Source organism: Ictidomys tridecemlineatus, chromosome 12, assembly GCF_052094955.1.
Source record: "Ictidomys tridecemlineatus isolate mIctTri1 chromosome 12, mIctTri1.hap1, whole genome shotgun sequence".
Classification (NCBI taxonomy): domain Eukaryota; kingdom Metazoa; phylum Chordata; class Mammalia; order Rodentia; family Sciuridae; genus Ictidomys; species Ictidomys tridecemlineatus.
In genome coordinates this window covers 92,897,152-92,915,063 of record NC_135488.1, presented here as the reverse complement: position 1 = coordinate 92,915,063, position 17,912 = coordinate 92,897,152, and the positions used below count along the sequence as shown (strand labels likewise).

Here is a 17,912-nt window from a genome sequence, read left to right as displayed (position 1 = left end):
GAGGAAGATTTTAGGGGTAAAAGGAAGTGTGAGGAGAAAAACATAAATTAATACTTAAAAATGTCATCCCACTATCTGATCTATGTTACATAAATGGAAACATTGTTAGTAGGGCTTTTTAGATTATTCTTACGACTTGCTGCCATTTAAACACACACACACACACACACACTCACACACACACACACACACACACGCACACAAAGAGTCATGCATTTACACTTGCATGTGGGCACATGCATATACACACACACCAAAATGTAAAATGAAGACCTCTCAGGGAAATACAAATTGTTCTATTTTGTTTTCAGTACTTTTCTGTATCTTCTAAATATTTGCCAATTAATCAATTTTACTTTTATGACTAGGGGAAATATTAGGCAGCAAACCTAAATGAACTTCAAATAAATCAAAGAGGGAGAAGATTCCATGCTTAGATATCTTCTGAGTATGTAGCTTCAAAGTAATGTGCACATCTAAAAACTGAAATCTGGCCATAATATCCCTTGTAATTCCAAAAGGACTAAAGGACAGAAATGAGGGAGCAAAAGAGAAGAGGATGAAAGGGGGAGAAATAAAAACACAAGAGTGGCTCCACACAAAACACTTTGATGGCTGGCAGAAGCCAGGGCTATCAGCTGTTCTGTCATTCCTTGTTTTTTCAATAAGTGGAATCTTTTTCAAAATGGAAAACACAGCCCTCAACAGGCAAGGAGGAGGTAATGTAGCAAATGAGTTGATCTTGGGCTCAAATGACCAGGGTGCAGAAGAAACCTGTCAATGTTATATCAAAGCCACTTCAGGTGAGAGTTACAAGATCACAGAAAACGGGAGGACTGTCCCTGGCTGCGGACAGACATGCTTCCTGAGCTTCAAAGAAGATAGCAAAACATGGCGTGAAAACAAGAGACAGATGAGCTACATATTAACTCCAAAAAAAGTTCAGTTAATAAGTGGCCTTAATCCTTTAAAAGTGCCAACATTTTAGCTTTTAAGTCCCTGAAAGAAATGACTCGGGCTCTCTTTCTACTCATTCTACTGGTTGGTAAATGCTCATGGTAACCTTTAAGGAGAAGCTCCGCTGTGCTTAGGTAAGAAGAGGCAGAGCAGTGATGGAGAGGCTGGGATCACAAGCCACTCCAGCCCCCAGAGCTATAAATGTAGCAACCCCATTTCTTTGGGGGCTGTTATTTGTCATTCTCTGGGGTATAATGATAACTAAGGCATCATCTTATGTTCCAGGACATTCCAGAGGAACGGACAGATGATCTGTGCCATGATGGCACTCAAGGTGGCATGTCTAAACTAACACCAAAATGCCATATTACTTTTAAAGACCTCGGGAGAAAGATATTTAAGAATTTATCATTTGGAGAAGTTGCCTGGAGGACAAAGAATTGGACCTTCCCTAGATGTAGGTATCCAAGGCCAATCTCCTTTCCAGGATATTGTACATCTTACTGGGTACGAGGTAAGACTGTCTCCGGAAGCTGCTTGCATTCATAAATATCTTGTTTCCAGAAGATCAGTCAAAACTGAGAGAAATGGAAGGGGATTGCAAGATGGCGGAGCAGAAGGAGGCTCTCCTGTTTGGAACTGGAATAGCAAAAATACTGCTTCATAACAAGGTAAGTATCTCAAGAAAACCAATTTAAATCAATATTTGTCAGAGGTTAGAGAAGCCCAGAGATTCCAGGGTAGTGAAAGGAGGCTCTCAAGTAATACACCTGAGCCCAGCAGTGTCCAGGGGGTTGGGTCACTGCAAAAGGAGGGGTATCACAAAGGGAAAGAGAAGCAGGATGGATAAATTTGGCACACAAAGAGCTGTGGAAGGCGACAGTCTGTATTCAGGTGATTTAAAGACTGCACAGCCAGCTGGTGTTTAAAAAGTGCTCTGTTTCTCAACTCCTATGTGAAAAACTGAGGTGGAGGTCCAGCTGGAGGAGTTTATGCTGAAACTGGTTCCTATGGAAACGGGAGAGTCCTTAGCAAATACTTCCACTCTGTCACAGCCAGTGCTCACTGCATGACCTAAAGTGCACCTGGCAAATCACGATCCCAAAACAGTTATAGAAAAGTAGTAGATTCAGGGGGATTTCAAGACCTGCTCCTCCTTTGAACCCTGTGGTTCAAACGATCAGCAGGGGGAATTGATGGGGTGGGGCTGGGGGGTATGATTATATTTGGGAATAGAGCCTTGGAAATTCATATGTGGGCAGGGGAGGAAGGAAGCTGTGGGAAACCTGCTGTGCACCATCCACTTAGAGAGGTCTGTCATCCCGCCCTACAACAGAACTGTGGGAAGACGCTAGAAACCCAGATGCCCAGCCAAGGTCAACATCTACTGAGCCCTCAGGGGTATGAGGATTTAATTGCTCTAGAGTAGATATTGAACAAAGGTCCAAAGTTTCATTTAGAGCTCAACCCCAGCAGCCCAAACTCCCCAAATAGATCTCTATACCACTTCCAACCAGGAACAGCATCAATCTAAGACACGGAGACAGAATTCCCATAGAAGGAACTTCCAGTCCTATCGCCTAGAGAAGCTAAAAGGTATTGCAACCAGCAACACTCCAGCCCACTCCAGCAGGCAAGTGATGAAAATCACAAAAGGGTGGCTTTCATATCACCCAGCCCTGGCTCCTTCTAAAAGGCACAGAATCCAAGTGAGGAATGGGAGGACCCTCCGGAACTGGGCGTAAATACTCAACTTCAGCTACCTCAGTGGAAAATTTCAAGCATCTTTAATTAAGAATTTTTCTTTTTTCTTTCTTTTATTATTCACTTTTTAGTTGTGCTGGCTATGTTTGTTGATGGGTTCATATGTATACATATACACACGTGTTTGGGGTTTCTGTTTTCTTATTTTATCATTTCCTTTTATTAATCTTTACTCTTTCATTTTGTTTTTCTAAGAAGTCGTGATTGTTTTGTTTATTTCTTAAGCCTTTTTGTTTGCTTGTTGATGTTGGGGGTTGGTGTTGTTTTTCTCTGTTTCTTTGGTTGTTTCATTACTCTGACTCTTCTCTCCTCCAATAGTGAAATATTTCATTCTCTGACTTCTACTTCTTCACTTCCTCCCTCTTTAGGGCCTTCATGTGCTTCCTGACTTCCATTTTCTCCACTTTCACCTTTTGAATATCCCAATCTTCCTTTTGCCTTCTTAACTCAGTATCTTTACTCTTAATGGACTCCATTTTTAACAGTTGTTTAAAATTTGCCAATTTAGCACTGGCAAATGAAACCTGTGAAGCTGAGAAGAGTGAAGAACTCTTTCACTTGAAGTAGGAAATCTGAGCTCTGGGATAAGAAGCCTGCCTGATACTGAGAGTGAGGAACTGAGACTAATTAAATTCAGACCAAATCTGGTGACCCCTGAATCATCTCTCCCAAGCCCAGAAAGAGTTGAAGGATAGGCTGATGCATTCCACTCTCCTTCTCCCAACTCACGGTCTGAGATTCCCAGAAAGAATTGAACCAGAGCTTCTAGACCAAAAGGGAGCGAAACCTTACAGTGAAACTCTGCATGCCGACTCCCCTAACAAGTTTGACCACTTTGGGTCACAGCTGCGAGTAAACAAACTACACAATAACCAGGAAAAAAGCTTTTTATTTCAGAAGCTTCAGCAAGAAACATAAATAAATAAACTGATTCTGAGAAAATGGTGGAGGGGAAATAGTGTCTTGACTTCTCTGCATCCCAGAATTGAGATAGTAGAAAAAGCCCTATTCTAAGAGTCAAATATAATTTAAAAGCAATTGTACTTTCCTTATTATCTAATTTCTCAATCAATTCAAGAAAATACTCAAATTTATTATTCAGACTAGTGGACTGCTAGAGAGTATTGTTAATAAGGTTTTTCTAAGATCTATTAATATAAGTCAGTGTTCTGAAATGGCTGTAATTACTGGGGATTTGTATTTGTCCTAATGTGGTGTTAGAGCCAGCACAGAGTAGAGAGTTCAAATTGAAAATATTGACACCAAGACATTTGCCCAAGCTAGGACACATAGTAAAGAGAAAGAAGCTCACTAAAAATCCCCTATATAAAAGTAGAAGAGATAATCATCCTAGAAGATGTGTAGAAATGTTAACAATATGAAAAATTGAGGGAATGAGCCACTCCAAATAGCTCACAATACAACTGACCCTATTGACAACACAGTAGAGGAAATGCCAGAAAAAGAATTTAGAAAATTGATAATTAAATGTTCAATGGACAAAATGATCTGAGGAATGAACTATAGAGAATACGCAAGAAGGGCTGGGGATGTGACTCAAGTGGTAGCACACTCTCCTGGCATGCGTGCGGCCTGGGATCGATCCTCAGCACCACATACAAACAAAGATGTTGTGTCCACCGAAAAATAAAAAATAAATATTAAAAAATTCTCTCTCTCTCTCTCTCTCTCTCTCTCTCTCTCTCTTAAAAAAAAAGAGAATACACAGGAAGAGAAATAACATTTTTATAGATTCTGAAAAAGAACCAACAAATCCTGGAAATGAAAGCCTCAATAAATCAAATTAAAAATTCAGTTGAAAGAATCTCCAATAGATTAGACAACATTGAAAGCAGATTCTCAGACCCTAAGTTAAAATATATAATCTTGAAAATAAGTCAACAATAAAGGAAAGATATTAAGAGACCATGACCAGAATATTCAAGAAATCTGAGATAACATTAAGAGACCAAATCTAAAAATAATTGGCATAAAAGAAGCCACCAAAATACAAGCTAAAGGAATGCATAAACTTTTCAGTGACATAATATCAGAAAATTTTCCAAACCTTAGGAATGAGATGGAAATCCAAACACAAGATGTATTTAGAACCCCAAATGGACAAGCTCAAAAAATATCCTCTCCAAAACACATTATAATTAAAATATCTCATATAAAGAACAAGGATAGAATGCTAAAAGCTACAAGAGAAAAACAGCAAGTCACATTTATAGGTAAGCCAGTTAGAATTTCTATTGATTTCTTAGAATATACCTTAAAAGCTAGGATGGCTTGGAATAATATATACTGAGCTCTGAAATATAACGAGTGCCAACCAAAATTGCTATCTCCAGCAAAATTATCCTTCAGAATTAAAGATAAAATTAAAAGTTTCCATTATAAGTAGAAACTAAAAGAATTTATAACCAGTAAGCCAGCACTACAAAATATACTCAATAAATGTTTCACATAAAAGAAATAAAAAATAAATATCAAAGCCAGCATATGTATGATTCTCTCTTAAAGAATAGTCAACAAAAAGAAAATTAAGTCTGAATTAAGCATTACAAATATATTTTTTAAAAGTTAGGAAATAATAACAAATGGCCTAAGCTCACCAATCAAAAAATATAGATTGTAAAATGGAATAAAAACAAAACCCAAACATATGTTGTTTGCAAGAGACTCAACTTAGAGGCAAAGAAATTCACTAGCTGAAGATGAAAAAATGGAAAAAAGATATACCATCCAAATGGAAATGAAAGCAAGCAGTAGCTACTCTCATATGTGACAAAGTAGACTTCGAGCCAAAATTAATTAGAAGAGACAAAGAAAGTCACTTCATACTAGTTAAGGGAATCATCCAACAGTAAGATATAATAATTGTAAATATTTATGCCCTTAATATCAGTGCATCTATGTATATAAAACAAATCCTACTTAATATGAAGAATCAAATAGACCCCAATACAGTAATGCTGAGTGATTTCAACATATCCCTCTCACCAATAAATAAGACATCCAGACACAAACTAAGTAAAGACTCTTGGGAACTAAAAGATGCTGTTAATAAAATGGACCTAACAGAGATCTGAAGAACAATTCATTCACCAACAACCAAATTTGCTTTCTTCTCAGCTGCACATGAAACCTATAAAATACAACATACCTTAGGACACAAAGCAAGTCTTAGCAAATGCAAAAATAGAAATAGTTCCTTACATCTTTATCAAATCACAATGAAATTAGAAATCAATAACAAGACGAAAAACAGAAATAATTTGAGCTGCTAGAGATTAAATAATACACTTTATAAAGAGGAATGGATCATAGAAGAAATCAGTGGAGAAATCAAAATGAAAGAAATGAGAACAGAGATACAACCTATCAAAAACTCTGAGACATTATGAAGGCACTTCTAAGGGAAAATGTATAGCATGGAGTCACTGATTAAAAAATAAAAAGATCCCAAATAAACAATCACATGTTCTACTTCAAGGCTCTCTAGAAAAGAAAAGACACACTAATTCCAAAATCAATAGAAAACAGGAAATAATTAAAATCAGAGCCAAAATTAATGAAATTGAAAGTAAAAAAATACAAAGAATCAATACAAGAAAGTTTGTTCTTTGAAAAGATAAACAAGATTTATAAACCCATAGCTAAATTAACCAAAACAAAGACCCAAATCAATAAAATTAGAGATGAAAAAGGAGATATAACTGCAGAAAAAGTTCTAAAATCCAAAGGATCATTAGAAACTATTTTGTAAACTTATACTCCAATAAACTAAAAAATCTAGAAGACATTGACAAATTTCTAGACACATATGACCTATCCAAATTGAATCATGAGGATATAGAAAACCTAAACAGACCAATACCAAGCAATTATATTAAAACAGCACTTAAAAGCCTTCTTTCAACAAACAGGAGTCCAGGATGAGATGGATTCTCAGCCAAGTTTTTCCAGACCTTTAAAAAGATCTAATGTCATTCTTCCTCAAATTATTCTATGAAATAGAAATTGAAAGAACACTCCCAAATTCATTCTATGAAGCCGGTATAACCCAAACACCAAAATCAGACAGACGTATCAAGGTAAGAAAACCATAGACCAATATCCCTGATGAACTTAGATGCCAACATCCTTAATAAAATATTAGCAAAACACACTAAGAAGATAATACATCATAATCAAGTGAATTTCGTCTCAGGGATGCAAGTTGTTTTGACATATGCAAATAAATAAATGTAATTCACCACATAAATAGAAGTAAGGACAAGAATCATATAATCCTCCCAATAGATGCAGAAAAAGCCTTTGACAAAATCCACACCCATTCATGTTAAAAACACTGAAGAAGCTAAATAAACCAAAACTACACCGAGATTTCCTCTCACTCCAATTATAACGGCAATCACTAAGAATACAAATACATGCTGGCAAGGATGTGGGGGGGGGATTACTCTCATATATTGCTGGCAGGACCACAAATTCACAAATTAGCACAACCAATTTGGTAAGCAGTATGGAGATTCCTCAAAAAACTGGGAATGGAACCACCATATGACCCAACTATCCTATTTTTTGGTATTTATCCAAATGAACTAAAATTATCATACTATAATGATACAGCCACCTCAATGTTTATAACAGCACAATTCACAATAGCCAAGTTATTGAACCAGCCTAGGTACTTTGTCAACAGATGAATAAAGAAAATTTTATATATATATATATATATATATATATATATATATATATATATATGACATTTATCCTGCTCTGCATATATACATGATAGAGAAAAATAAGGGGGAAAAGGTGGAGGATCCCATGAAAATAGAAGTGAAATCTAAAGAGCAAGAGAATCAAAGGGGAGGGAGGAAGAATGAGGAAAGGAAGGAACTTTGAAATAAAATTGACAAATTATGCTAAGTACATTTATAAATAGACCACAGCAATTCTGCTTTTCTGTATATCTATAAAGCATCAATTTAAAAATAATAAATAAATAAATACAAGAAATATCATTAGAGTGGAGGAAGGGAGGGAAAGTGGAAGTACTGGGAACTGAAATGGAGCAAGTTATGTTCCATGCATGTATGTTTATGTCAAAATGAATCCCACTATGACGTATAACTATAATAGACTAATAAAAAACATTTTTAAAAACTTGGAGAAGCAGAAGGGCCTTCTGAGAGGAACTGAGACTTGACTTGGACCCAAAATGAGGATAGATTTTAAAAACCAGACACAGAACACAGTAATTGAATATCTTCTCACTAAACGTATGCAGAGCAAGTTGGCTAGATGGGAAAGGAGTGGACACTGGATAAATGCATGAGAGAAGTGTTCCACTAGAAAAGATTTAGCAACAGACATTTAAAATGCTTATGCTTGAAAAAATGCTTGTGAATACTAATAACACCATTTATAACACTCTACTTTCATCCAAGCAATCTCAGTAGAACACTTAGAGTGAACAGATCATATCTCTTCAAATGGTTGCGTGCTCTGTAGGAAAATGTTGGTATGCTGGTTAAGATTATGGAGTATGTGACCAGGTGAATTTGGTCTGAATGCAGTGCAGCTATGTGACCTTGGTGGAGATTGTCTAAGTTTCCAGAGCCTGTAGGATGAGAAGAGCAACTACATCCCAAGGATGTGATAAAGATTCTCCAAGAAGATATATACAAGGGCCTTTGTGCAGTGCTTGGTAAACATTAACTGTTATTATGTTCCCAGTAAAATAAAAGTTCTTAAAATTTCAGCGAAATTTTCATTACTGTTTCAGTTTTTTTTTCATCAGTTTTGAACAACTTCATATTCCTCAAAGGCAGTTAACTTGTTTTGTTTAAATAGCTTTTTCCCTTCACCTGAATAGATAGATTGTAGAAGACTTCTGTTATATTCATAGTTGCTCATTATCTTCTGAATACCGTTTGTATATTTTGGGCAATCAAAATAATAATGATGATGATGATGACAATAATAATAATAAGCCTTCCTCCCTAAAATGAAAGTCAGAACTAAATTTCTCAGCTAGACTTGAGGCATGGAAGCAGACACAGGGGTACACCAAACTGACACACTCATGTAGAGTTTCAGTTGATAAGGGAAAACTGAAGGCATTGACTTCCTCAACTGTGGCCTTGAGATAGATGTTGAGCTTTTTGAAGCAAGAATAACTTCTGAGGTCCAGGCCGAAGTATCATCAGTGCAAGCTGCACACAGCATGGGAGCCATAGTGTTAGAGGTGGGGCAACCCTTGCTGTGGAGTTTTTTCTGGTACAATGGGACATGGACTTGTTGCTGAGTCTCTGGTTCTTCCAGAGACTCTGTGAGATTCTCAATATTCTCTAAAAATCCATGTCTTGCTTAAACTAACTAGGATATATTCTGTTATTTCCACTCATCAAACTTGCCTGTTACATTAACTCACTGGAAATTCCATTGATCAGTTTAGCCACACCTTGACCTTGTGTTCTTACCTCTCAGACCTACTAAGTATCATGGAAAATACTAATGAGGACTTATGGATGGTGAGATTGGATGTCATAGGGAGAGGACTTATGAAATGTCTACACTTTCTCTTATGATGGTGCATTTCCATTTGTTCTCTCCCCTAACTGGATGTGCATATATATCCCCAATGAGTTCATTATTAGATGGGTGGTTTTACTAACAAGCAAAGATGAATAGAACAAGATGCCACCAAAGTACATACCTCCCCTCTCTGAAGCAAAATATAGGAATGAAAATTTGTTTTACATAACACATTCATTTTCCCTCTTTTCAAAATTGCTTTTTTGTGGAACAGCTATTACACCTAAAAGGAAACAAAAACATAAGAAAAATTACGTATCTAAATACATTCATAAATTCGCCAATGATTTTTAAGAATAACTATAAAAGAAAGTAGAACCAATAAATTAGTTATTTGGACTACATATCCTATGCCAAGCAATCTTGCTTACTGTTTTCACTAAATTAGCCAAACTCTTTGGTTACGATGTATCACATCATCTCCAACTAATCTTGATGCAAAGCATATTTGAAAGGACTACAAATTGATGGAACTTTAGAGAATTTGGATTACCTAAAAATAATCTAATACCCAAATAATTCTTTCCACGTTCACAAGTGCAAAACTTAGAAGAGAATTTCTAATGTTTATACCATTTGCATATTTTAATTTTTTTCCCTATGCTTATTCACATCTCCAAAGTAATCGGGCCTAATGATACCATTCAATAGGTGATTGTGGCATTTTAAAAGTGAGAATATTCAGTACATACTCAGCTCTTTAGTGAGGACTTGTTAAAGAAAAATGCATATTAAATAATGAAATAATTCATATATGAGAAACTGAAGTATTGTCTTTGAGGTGATCGTTAGTATCAGGGCTCCCTTTCTGCCCTTGGAAAGGGCAACTTGCAAAACTCAATAGTGCCCCATTGTGGATCTGTGGGACAATTGACATCAGGGCTTTGCTATTTTAATTTCTGTTTTGTTTTGTTTTCTTACAATGGTTCTTCTTTCTATTAAAAAAAAAAAACACCTTTTTTTAGAAACAATAAGTTTCTTTCAAACTTGAAAAAGGAAAGAACTGATCATATCCATGCATGTATTAATAAGGCATTATAGGTGAATTTATCTTTATTGGAGACAAGATACTATTTGTATTTACAAACTTTTATACTTTAATGACTATTCAAAAGAGTAAAGGGAAATAACATCTACTTGTTCAAAGTGCTTCCTCATATTTCCCATACATGATTCATCAAAGTTAAGAACATTTGCATTATAAAAAGAATGTTATACACACACACACACACACACACACACACACACACACACACACACGAAAAACCTCTTCTCCTAAAGGTAAGGGTCAGAAATGATTGGCATTCTATTTCCAAACTTCATATCATGATTAAATCAACTAAATATTAAGAGAACTGTGTATATAATAATTCACATGTTTATTTTTATTCCTAGTAAGGAATGTCATCTCCAGGTCTAAATGAGAACAATATCTTGGGTCTATACTTGGAGTCTGTGCCTGAGTCTTCAAACCCTGCTGACAAAAATTTGTACCTCATCTGCAATTTTTTCTATCTAGTTGTTCCATGGTTCTAATTAATTTTTCTGCATATTAAAGCTAGGAACTCCTTCCTTGTTTATTCTCTCTCTTTCCCCATTATCCCAATATTTGAGGGCAGCCTATTGGCCTTTCTGGGTGTTGTCTTTTTCAATTACTCTCCAGGACCTTAAAAAGACTTTCTCATAAGACACAATTTTATCTGTTTCACACTCCCCTGTTACAATCTAGACAACCAACTTAAAGCTTAAACTAAAATGTAAAGGTGGAATAATATGAAATAACAAAAAACTCCCAGCCAGATGAGTTTTTAAAAATTGAATTTCCATCAATATATTATACCATCATGGTCAAGTCAAGAGAAAACTAGAAAAGAAAATTTCAAAGTAGTAGTAGTCCCATCAAAATAATAGTAAGAACGATATATTTTTAGAAGACACGAATGAGATGGAACTCTTTTAAAGGCTCAATGGTCGAGTGCCCCTGAGTTCAATTCCCAGTAACCCACCCCCTCAAAAAGAATAAGTAACAACTGTTAAAGCAGAATGTGTCTAAAGAATGTGCAACATTTGTAAACACTAAAGAACTGAAATATTGATGGAGCTAGTAAAAAATTGTGCAGAAGCTACAGAGCAAAGAATCATAGATACAGTGGCTGGAATTACAAAACCAAACTCTTGTGAAATTAATTAGAGATGACCATGATGAAAGAAGATTTTTTAAAAAATGAAATACCTATAAGTACTAGCTAAATCTCAAAATGCCAACAGTGGATAAAACAGCAGGAAAATTTAAAAATCAACCTGTTTCCTGATTTGAAGGTTAATTTAGCATGTTATTATTCAGCATATTAACAGAACCCATTTACTTCCATGAAGAAATAACCCACCCTGACATACAATTGTCACGATTTTAAACTTTAACCAAAGCAGGATTTCCAGGCTGCCAACAAGGAACATTTAATGATCTAAGTGATAAGAACAAACTTGGATCTTTTCGTTGTTTTAGACTGGCAAAATTAAGATTCTTATAGGGGGAAAAAAATCTGTAAAATAGAAGAGTGATTTGACTTGTGGATCCTGTGCTCCTCGTTAGGGGACATGATAGGCCAGTGGCCTGGGCAGTCTGCAGGGCTGCCTTGTTCTCCCAGAGAGGGCTGCTTTTCTGCCAAGTGCCTTATGACCTCTGGCCAGGAGACAATTTTTTTTTTTTTTTTAATTTCCTACCTTGGGATTCTCTTGAACTCAGTTAGTATAATTTGGGCCCTATATCTACAAGAGTTATAAGTCCCTGATTACAAATTCTCAAAATAAATGCCTTTTTTCCACCACCCAGAGACTAAACTAAAACAAACAAAGTTCTGTGTCATCTTCACTGATGAATGTAAGTCATCCCAATCCTCCTCCCTCGGAGGTTATAGTCCTACAAGAAGCTGGGGACTTGGTTACCTTCAGTAGAACCTAGTTCTTGTCCCCTGTCCCCATGTGTTAAAACCTAAGTCCCTAGGTTACTGAAACTGGCAACCCCTCCCTGACCTGGTCCCCCAGGCAAGCTGCTGCACCAGCCCCCATAATACCACTCTGGTTTTTATTTCCTTTGATATGGCCTCTGGAGACTTCTTATACTTTCTGCATATTATATTTGCCCAGAGTTTTAAACAAATGCCTAATTATTGTCTAGATATAATTTATGTAACTATTGAACTACTTGGGTTTTTTTCCATATAATTACAAATAAGCCTTAGGTGAATATCTCTGGATCTAATTGTGAAACCGTGTAGCTATGTCCTTGGGATAGATTTCTAATAGTGGATTGCTGAGTCAAAGCGTATGCACATTTCCAATTCCACTATAGATAGCATTCTACCACCTTTTTCCCATTATTTATCTATTGTGTCCTTATTTTAAACTTATTGATGGACTTAACTTGTATTGTCTGGTAGATTTCAAGTGTGATACTCAAAAATCCATCACAGTCCACTTATCTAAACAAAGCACTGAATAAAGATCTGTTGGCTTGAATTAAGCCAAAGTTTGGACTTTTAGGGTTCACAATCCACATTAATGAACTTGTCCTTGAGTTTCACTGAAACTCTGTTTTAACTACAGCGCACACACACACACACACACACACACACACACACACACACACGGCCTTGCAATGCAGTTCCTGTCTATCAGGGTTTTGTGCCACATTTTTGAAGAGAGGGGAAAATGGAAGATTGGAAAACAAGGAAGAGAGGCCAGAGAGACAGAAAAAGTGGACAATAAGAATCTGAAAAATGCTTAACTTCTTTGGGTCATTAGGGAAATGCTAATCAAGATCACAATGAGATATCACCTCACACACACCATGATGGCTAAATAAAAAGACAACAGCAAGTGTGGATGAAGATGCGGAGAAATTGGAAATCTCATACATTGCTGGTAGAAATGTAAATTTCTTTGGATAATAATGTTCATCACATTCCACCATCATTTTTAGCCCCATGCCCCCTCCCTTCCCTTCCCACCCCTCTGCCCTATCTAGAGTTCGTCTATTCCTCCCAAGCTCCCCCTTTCTACCCCACTATGAATCAGCCTCCTTATATCAGAGAAAACATTCAGCATTTGGTTTTTTGGGATTGGCTAACTTCACTTAACATTATCTTCTCAAGATATTAATTGGTGTGGATATACTTTGTATACAACCAGAGATATGAAAAATTGTGCTCTATATGTGTAATAATTCTGCTGTCATATATAAACAAAAAAATAATTAAAAAAAGAAATGTAAATTTCTGCAGTTACTCTCAAAAACAGTTTGGCTCTTTCTCAAAATGTTAGAGTTAGCATACAACCCCCAAATTCCACTTCTGGGTATCTACCCCAGAGAATAAAAAACTTATTTCATGCAAAAAACAGTACATGAATGCTCATAGCTGCATCATTCATAATAGTTGAAAAGTTTGGGGGAAAAAAACTTAAAAGTCCATAAATTAATGAGAAGATAACTAAAATGTGGTCTACACAATGAATATTTGACCATAAAAAGAATGAAGTACTGATACATTCAATAACATGAAAGAACCTTATAAACTTTGTACCTCGTGAGAATCATACAAGACCATATGTTGTATGATTCCATTTATATGAAATTCCCAGAAATAGTCGAATGCATGGAGACAGAAAATACGTTGATGGTTGTCAGGGCAGGGAAGAAAGATAATGAGGAAGGAATGTTAATTAGTACTGACGCTTCTTTGGGGATGATTAAAAATACTCTAAAATTAGATGGTGATTGTTGCACAACTCTGTAAATATACTAAAAGCCACGAACTTGTGTACTTTATACATGTGAACTTATGGCATATAAATTATAACTCAAAAAAAGAAAAAGGAGAAATTAGAGAAAGGGTCTGACTTCCACCTTGCTTTACCCTTCTTATAAGACTCTACGCTCCATTAAATTAGTATTCTTATGCATGTTCAAATCTCTCATCAAATCATCGCCTTAAGAATAGTTTGACCCTTTCTTTCAAATGACTGGAGCTCAGATGCAATCTCACTTCCTCTTACCTCATTTTTTACCTGCTGTTTACTTGTTTGTTTATTACAGCAGTTTATTTACCAATCCTTGATCTTTATTCATTTCTCTATTTTCTGATTGGGCAGGCTTTGCACGCTTTGCTCTGCAGAGGAATTTAATACCATATCCCTTAGGCTTTTATTGTTTAACTCCTTTCTTTACACCACCTGATCCTTTGCAAAAGTCTTCACCAGCAGGGAGAAGGGGATTTTATCCTTCTATGATATATTCATAAACCTTTGCATATACATAAAGGCCATAATATATCACAGATTGTGTCTGTAAAATATGAAACTTGAATGACGAATTTCAACTGATGTGTCCAGCTGTTTCCTAGGCAATGAATCTCATGTTGTATGATCTTCCTTAAGCACCCTCTCTTTCACTTCTTCATCCCCAAACCCACCACCACAATTGGAAAATAGGTATAATATAGATATTTTCCAGAAGACGGCATAAAAAATAAAATTTATTTATTTTTCTTTTTTACATGGCACTTTGTAGGGAACCCAGGGCCTCCAGCATCCTAGGCAAGTGTTCTACCACTGAGGTGTATTCACCCCCAACTGCAAAACCAGAATTTTAAAAACCTACATGAATCCCTCTTTCCCCGGCAATGCTAAATTCCATGGCACTGTTCTTTCTACTTCTTCTTCCAGAAACTTCTATCAATCTCATGGTGATCTCTAACAATAGCTATTCTACAATGTGTTTACAGTTGCTCTGTATGGGCACTTCCGTAGGAGTTTCTAGAATATTAACTAAGCTTTGTGGTAGGAAGATGCGGAATGGATGAATCCCCATTGGCTTTGAGAGTGTTCCCGAGACAGGGCAGTGGTAATTGTATTGTGATACATGAAGAAAAAATTCACTGAAGAAGCAAGTCAAGAATCTTCTAGATGGGAGAAGTTAGACCAAGTGAAGGATTGAACCAGTTGTTCAAAGAAAAGGAAGTAAGCAGCGGCCTGAATTCCTACAGCCTGGGAAGCGTGATGAAGAAAGTCTATTTTTTTACTCTTACCCTCCTATTCTTAGAGATGCTAAAAATTCAGCTGGCACGAGACCTAAGTTTAATTTTTCTTCCCCCCAGTAGGCTCTCATTGCAGCTTTCTCTTGTATCTGTACGGTTTTGTGCATGTGCTTGGATATTTTTCTATTTTGTTTCCCCATTCTCTCTCAAGAGCCCACTCTGAACCATGAAGTATAATGACAGGAAATGTACATTTGTTCAAGATAGCATAGAAGCAGTTTACATTTTTGCTTCACTTTGCCCAAAGGGGAGTTATTTTTTTTTCCTTTTAAGGTGTTTCCAACTGCAAAATTAGGGGAAGAGGGAGGCCAGGCCACACACGAAGAATTTGCACTTCGGTTGACTTAAGTTCACTTTTAAATTTAGAGCCAGAAAGCTGGAAACTAAAACTAACAGCAGTGCTTTTGGCTATATGTGGTAGGAAATAACCTTTCCTTTGCTGAAATCATAAAATAATTGATCATTTGATGATGAGTAATAGTCTTTTCAAATAATGTTTTATTAACTCGGTTTCCAAAGTCATGTCTCAAGACAAACCCTAATTTGTTTAATAGGCAGGAGAGCCATTGTTGTGGTGGAGGGAAGAGGTCATATCCCAAACACTGGGACACCAGGATAAAAGCTTAGCGGTCAGAGTTAGAGACCCTCACATGCAGAAGAGATGTTATTAGGGCTTGAGGAAAACCTTGGGAATCAATGGTCTGATAAAGGAGAAGTAAAATAAAAAAGTAAAGAAGTGGCCAGGAATGAACCCTGAGGACACCAACAAAGAGAGAAAACAAAGAGAGAAATGCCGGCAGAGGAGATGGAAAAGGAGTGGTCAGGGACAAAACCAGAGAGGGTTACAAGGAGGAAGTGGGCAGGCATGTCAACTGAACTGAAAGGCCAAACAGGAAGTGAACAGTAAAGGGACCATTACCCAAGCCTCTGGAGGTTGTTAGTCAACTTTCCATTTCTGGGACAATATACCTGAGAAAAAATAACTTAAAGGAGGAAAGATTTATTGTAGCCCATAGTTTCTGAGGTTTCTGTCCATGGTCAGCTAGCTCCATTACTACAGGCTGTGGTGAGGCAGAATATCAAGGTGGAGGAGGTATAGTGAAGCAGAGGGGCTCACTTCAGGGCAGCCAGAAATCATGGGGGTGGGGGTAGGAGGACAGGGGAGAAGATATAGTTGCTAAGTGCACATCCCCAAGGACCCACTCCCTTCAATAGGTCCTACCTCCTAGTTTTTACCACCTCCCAGATGTCCTTACCGCTATGAATCCACTTCCTATGGACCCACCTCTGAACCCTGCAGTACTGAGCACAAAGCATTCAACACATGAGACCTTGGGGAACATTCCAGATCCAAACCATAACAGATGTCAAGGGTGACCTCATTGGAGTCAGTTGCAGTGACATGCAACTGAAGCCCCATAAAAAGAGGTAGAGGAGGGCCTTTGAGTGACGACAGCAACACAAGATGGCAGCCATAATACGCTCAGACAATTTATGAAACCCAAATATGTAGCTTTAAAATAAAATGTGAGCCTAAATACCCAGCAGCACCCCATTCTGTAAGATTTGTAACCAAAATTAAGAAGACAGAAGTCAATAGTTCTAATGGAATGGTGGACCCAAGAGCCACATGGGTGCTAGCAAAATGGCAGCATTGATACTGCATCAAAGTTGTTCTGCAAGAGCTGCAGCACTCAGTGATGTCTAGAGAAAATACGAAACTCCCCCAGCCTCCTGAAGGACAGCGTTACAGCAATTAATCAAAAAGAAAAACCACAAGCCCTACCCAACCATTCAATTTAAGCAGTCATCATTTTCCACAGTAGTACATTTTCTAGATACATCTCTTAGACCTCAAAGTACTGGCAAAGAAGCTTCCTTTCAAAGGCAATTTATCTTTTTTTTTTTTTTTTTTTTTTTAAAGAGAGAGTGAGAGACAGAGGGGGACAGAGAGAGAGAGAGAGAGAGAGAGAGAGAATTTTAACATTTATTTATTTTTTTCTTAGTTCTTGGCGGACACAACATCTTTGTTGGTATGTGGTGCTGCTGAGGATCGAACCCGGGCCGCACGCATGCTAGGCGAGCGCGCTACCGCTTGAGCCACATCCCCAGCCCCCAAAGGCAATTTATCTTAACATACTGTGATACTAATTTGGAGTCCATTGTTCTATAACAAAAAGAAGAAGAAGAGGTAGAAGAAAAAATGAGAAAATGTGAACTATGCCTATGGACAAATTTTTAAAAGTTTATTGCAGTGGTAGTTGAATGGGAATGTCAATTCAGGGTAGAAAGTTATTTTGGATCTGATTTTCAAGATGAGAGATTCTAGAGCATGTCACTGTGCTGATGAGAATGTTCCAGAAGAGGAGAATTTGATATTGCCAGACAAAGGGGGTTTAAGTCCAAGTGTGGAGCTTCTAAGCCAGTGAACAGAAAATGAAAGAGGAGCAGATATAATTTCTGAAACAGAAAGGAAACATGAAG

The 17,912-nt window shown here is 37.0% G+C and overlaps 1 pseudogene; it reads left to right on the top strand.

Annotated features, from left to right (window-relative positions):
• The first annotated feature begins 1,562 nt into the window (after positions 1-1,562).
• LOC106145233 (ubiquitin-conjugating enzyme E2 variant 1-like) lies at positions 1,563-17,188 on the top strand (annotated as a pseudogene).
• The last annotated feature ends 724 nt before the right edge of the window (positions 17,189-17,912 follow it).